Here is a 5676-nt window from a genome sequence, read left to right as displayed (position 1 = left end):
CAGAGTACAACTAGAGAAGAGATGCTTGCCTCCTCAAAGTAGAATTGATGATGATGATGCAATGATGATGGTATGAGTAAAGCCTTTTAGACCTTCACTTGCTGATAGGGCACAACTCAAAAAGAACAGAAACAGCTGTAATATCCATTAATAATAGGAACATGGAATGATTAAGTATGAATCTAAGAATATTAGAAATTGTCAAAGATGAAATGGAATGCATAAACATTGATATCTTAGACATTAGTGAGCTGAAATGGACTGGTATTGGCCATTTTTAATCTGACAATCACATGGTTACCATACCAGGATGACAAATTGAAAAGTAATTGCAATGCACTCATTATCAAAAAGAACATTTAAGATCTGCCTTGAAGTACAATGTTGTCTGTGATAGGATAATATCCATACACTTACAAGGAAGACCAGTTAATACCATTATTATTCAGATATAGGCACCAACTACTAAAGCCAGTGATGATGAAATTAAAGAATTCTATCATCTTCTTCAGTCTGAAATCAATCAAACATGCCAGTCTTAAGCTGAGGGAGCTGAAGAAAAAGTTTAAGCCTCTGCTTGCAATATTGAAGGATTCTATGAACAAAACGGAGGAGCTCTGGTAGCGTAGTGGTTACGAATCGGGCTGTGAACTGCAAGGTCAGCAGTTCAAAACTACCATCTGCCCCATGGGAGAAAGATAAGCCTTTATGCTCCCATAAAGATCTACAACCTCGGAAACCCTGGACAGGGTTGCTATGAGTCAGAACCGACTCCAAGACACACAACAACAACAACAATGGACAAAATGGAGTCCTGGTGCGACACTGTGGGTTAATGGGCTGCACTGCAAAGTTTGTCTGAACCGCAAGGTCAGTGGTTCAAGTTCACCAGCTGCTCCTCTGAAATCTTATACAGAGTCTCTATGGGTTGGAACCGACTCAATGACACTTAACAAGAACATAGGCAAAATACTGAATGATGCAGAAAGCAACAAAAGAACGTGGAAAGAATACAACAGAGTCCGGTACAAAAAACACATGGTTGATGTCAACTATTTCAAGAGGTAGCATATGATCAAGAGTCAATGATATTGAAGGAAGAAGTCCAACGTGCACTGAAGGCATTGGCAAAGAGCAAGGCTCTGGGAATTGATGAAACACAAATTGAAATCTTTCAAAAAACTGTTGCAGCACAGGAGGCACTCAACTCTATGCCAAGAAATTTGGAAGACAACTATCTAGCCAACTGACTGGAAGAGATCCATATCTGTGCTCATTCCAAAGAGATGTGACCCAACGGAATGCAGAAATCATTGGACAATATCTTTGATATCACATGCGAGTAAAGTTTTACAGAAGGTAATACAGAAATGGCTGCAACCATATATTTGACAATCTATGGACAACACTGCAGGGAATGAGTATTCCAGAACACTTAATTGTGCTCATGAGGAACCTGTACATAGACCAAGAGGCAGTTGTTCTAACAAAACAAGGGAACACTGAATGGTTTAAAATTAGCAAAGGTGTGTGCCAAAGTTGTATTATTTCACCATACTTATTCAACCTGTATGCTGAGCAAATAATCAAAGATGATGGATTATATAAAGAAAAATGTAACATAAGGATTGGAGGAATTAATAACCTGTGATATGTTGATGATACAACCTTGCTTGCTGAAAGCGAGGAGAACTTAAAATATTGATGAAGACCAAAGACCACAGCCTTCCTTATGGGTTGCACCTCAATGTAAAGAAAACAACAATCCTCATCACTGGACCAATAAACAGCATCACGATAAATGGAGAAAAGACTGAAGTTGTCAAAGACTTCATTTAACTCTGATCAACCATCAACACTCTTGGAAGCAGCAGTCAAGAAATTAAATGAGGTATTGCATTAGGCAAATTTGCTGTACAAGACCTTTTTAAAGTATTGAAGAACAAAGATGTCAGTTTGAAGACTAAGGTGCTCCTGACCCAAACCATGATATTTTCAATAACCTCATATGCATGTGAAAGACAGTTGGACAGTGATTAAGGAAGAGCATAGAAGAATTGATGTATTCGTATGGTGTTGGAGGAGAATATTAAATTTTTGGCAGTACCACAGACTGCCAAAAGAACAAACCAATCTATGTTGGAAAAAGTACAGACATAATGTTCCATGGAAGCCAGGATGGCCAGACTTCGTCTCTCATACTTCTTACGCATTGTCAGGAGGGACAAGTCCCTGGAGAAGGATATCATGTTTGATAAAGTTGTGAGTCGAAGAAAAAGAGGGAGACCCCCTTGTACTAGATGGATTGGCAGCAGCAATGGGCTCAAACATAGCAATGATTGTGAGGTTGGCACAGAACTGTGCAATGTTTCATTCTGTTGTGCATAGGGTCACTATGAGTTGGTACCAACTCGATGGCATCCAACAACAACAACATTCTTAAGGATAATTGTCTATAGAGTTCTTGCGAGGTGTTTTCCTGACTTCCTTGTTATTGTTAGTGCCTTGGAGTCAGTTTAGACTCGTAGTGACCCTCTAAAGGTTTTTTTTTTTTTTTAATTGTCTATTTTTTATAAAAAGAAATTGTTAACAGTGACTTCCACTGGACAAAGGACAGGGGTGGGGATAGGCATATATTTTTCACTTTGTGCTATTCTTTATCATTTAAATTTCCTACTCATGTGTTTTTGCTACTTTTAATTTTTAAAGATCACAATGGAATTTTGTTAAGTTTTAGTTCTTTAAAAATGTCTCTCATACATAAATGCCGTAACCATAACTCTTACTCAGTGTAGACTTCAACTCATACACAGCAAAATCAGACATTAATAAGTAGCACATCGTGTTAGTACCATACAGAATGACACTGTTCTAGGCACTATTTCAGAGAAAAATGCTTAGAAATGCACTAAGTCATCAGCCCGCAGAGTACTCTGCTGATTCCCCTTTTATACTTTAGAAACAAAACAGAACCAGGTATGAGCTTTTACAGGTCACATAAAACCTGCCAGGTACCAGGAGTTCTCTAGTCAACAAAACTCAAAATTAATACTTAGGCTTTCCAAGTTCTCTTCAGATTTGGCATGGATTTGGGGTTCACACATCCAGATTGTAGATTTAGATTTTGGCGATCCCTGCTGTGCTCTGGTCGGATGGTCTTGATTTCACACCTAGACATACTTTCCAAGTAATAGAGTCATGAAAATGGCATTGGGAGCCTGATGAGTCTGATTTAATTAGGTCAGGAGTTCTAACCACTTGTCTGGTTAGAATCTGGCATCCTTTTGCTGAATATAAAAGAGGAAGCCCCCGCCCAACAGAGCAGGTAAAGAGGGGAGTGGTCTTCAGATTTCAGTAAGCAAAATGCAGCATATTCCAGTTTTCATTTAAAGTGATTTTGTAAGAAACATTAATTTTTCAGCGCTGAATATTAATTAGAAAATTTCTGTCTTCTCACTTGAAGTTGTTTAAATAGTTATTCTTATATTGACCACAGATTGGTTATGAGGCAGATTCTTTCTAGAAGAAACTCCAATTTCATCTAGTAAGCACTTTCCCACACCCAACAGCACCCTCATGAACCAGCGCAGAGACCACAGCAGCCCCATTAGAGGTCTTCTCTTTTGTTCCTAGACCTTTGAGGCTGCAGATTTTGGGTCTCCATCTTCATTTTGCTCTTCTCTTGTTTGGGTTTATTTTCTCTTTGCTTCCTCTTCCTTTGCCAGGGTAGTCTGTCCTTCAAAGTTACATAAGCACACCTGTCTTGCCTAACCAAGAAGTCTTCCATCTCCGAGTCATGGCTCCAGTCACAAAGTATCAAGATGGCACTGTTGGATCATACAATAAACCTCTGGAAGTCGTAGTTGGTATTTAAAAGACTGTCCCTGCCACAAACAAGTGATTTCTTCTGTCTCCTTCTCAGTGGGGTTCCGCGAGACTGTGGCAAGCATCACTGGGGACTTCCCCTCTTGCGTTATTTTTCAGTATGCTTCAGGCTTGCCGGGATTGATCTGTGAGAAGTCAATGGGAGCTGAGGGTCCTTTGTGCTCTGGAAGATCTCCTTCTTCGATGTCATCATTTTTCTTCCACTGTTCCAGGAGCCTACCATATCCCCATCGTTTTTCCCTTTGGGAAGGTGGAATAGCCTCGAGGGGTGCTCCTGATGGGTCCCCAGTGGTGTAAGCCCCAGGCAGTAACAGCAGCAGCAAGAGGTCAGAGGTACAAAGCACAATAGGATTTTTGAGGAACAGCTGGTGGGTTTGAATTGCTGACCTTTTGGTAAGCAGTTGAGTGCTTAGTATAACAATGCTGGCCTCATAGAATGAGTTAGAAACTGGTCCCTCCTCTTTAATTTTTTGGAAGCATTTGGAAAGGATTAGTATTAATTCTTCCTTGAATGTTTGCAGCATTCAGCCAGCAAAGTCATCTGATATTAGACGTTTCATTGCTGGGGAGTATTTTCATTACTGATTTAATGTCTTTATTTTTATAACTCTTTTCAAATTTTATATTTCTTTTGGATCAGTTTTGGTTATTGTTGTTGTTTTTGTTAGGTGCCATTGAGTCAGTACCGACTCATAGCGACCCTATGCACTACAGAACAAAACACTGCCTGGTCCTGGACCAGCCTCACAATTCTTGCCATGCTTGAGCCCATTGATGCTGCCACTTTGCCAATCCATTTCTCTGACCCTCCACCTTACCAAACATGATACCCTTCTCCAGAGACTGGTCCCTCCTGACAATATGTCTGAAGTATAAGAGACAACATTTGGCCATCCTGGTCTCCAAGGAGCACTCTGGCTGCACTTCTTCCAACACAGATTGGTTGGTTCTTTTGGCAGGCCATGGTACTTTCAATATTCTCCTCCAACATGATAACTCAAATGCTTTCACATGCATATGAGGTTATTAAAAATTTCATGGCTTGGGTCAGGCACACCTTAGTCCTCAAGCTGACATCTTTGCTTTTCAACCCTTAACAAATGTCTTTTGCAGATTTGCCTAATGCAATATGTCATTTGATTTCTTGACTGCTGCTTCAGTGAGTATTGATAGTTAATCCAAGAATGAAATCCTTGACAACTTCAAATTTTCTGCATTGATAAGAATGTTGTTTATTGGTCCAGTGGTGAGGATTTTTGTTTTCTTTACATTGAAATGCAATCCATACTGAAGGCTGTGGTCTTTGATCTTTGTCAGTATTATTTTAAGTTCTTTTCACTTTTAGCAAGCAAGGTTGTATCATCTGCATATCTCAGGTTGTTAATGAGTCTTCCTCCAATCCTGATGCCACATTTTTCTTCACATAACCCAACTTCTCAGATTATTTGCTCAGCATACAGGTTGAATAATTATGGTGAAAGAATACAACCTTGTCACACATCTTTCTTAATTTTAAAACATTCAGTGTTCCCATGCTTGGTCCATGTACAGATTCCTCATGAGCAAATTAACTATTCTGGAATATTCATACTTGGCAATGTTGTCCATAGCTTGTCATGAGCCACACAATCTAAAGCCTTTGCATAGTCTATAAAGCACAGGTAAACATCTTTCTGGTATTCTCTGTTTTCAACCAAGATTCATCGGACATCAGCAATGATATCCCTCATTCCATGTCCTCTTCTGAATCCGGCTTGAACCTCTGGAAGTTCTCTGTCAATGTATGATTAC

General features: G+C 39.6%; 1 pseudogene; it reads right to left on the bottom strand.

The window, feature by feature from the left end:
- Window positions 1-3607: 3607 nt before the first annotated feature.
- The window catches only part of LOC102823831, a 9632-nt pseudogene continuing 7563 nt past the window's right edge, over window positions 3608-5676 (bottom strand).

This window comes from Chrysochloris asiatica, unplaced genomic scaffold (genome assembly GCF_000296735.1).
Source record: "Chrysochloris asiatica unplaced genomic scaffold, ChrAsi1.0 scaffold00051, whole genome shotgun sequence".
NCBI classification, from domain to species: domain Eukaryota; kingdom Metazoa; phylum Chordata; class Mammalia; order Afrosoricida; family Chrysochloridae; genus Chrysochloris; species Chrysochloris asiatica.
This window is presented reverse-complemented; position numbering and strand designations above follow the sequence as displayed.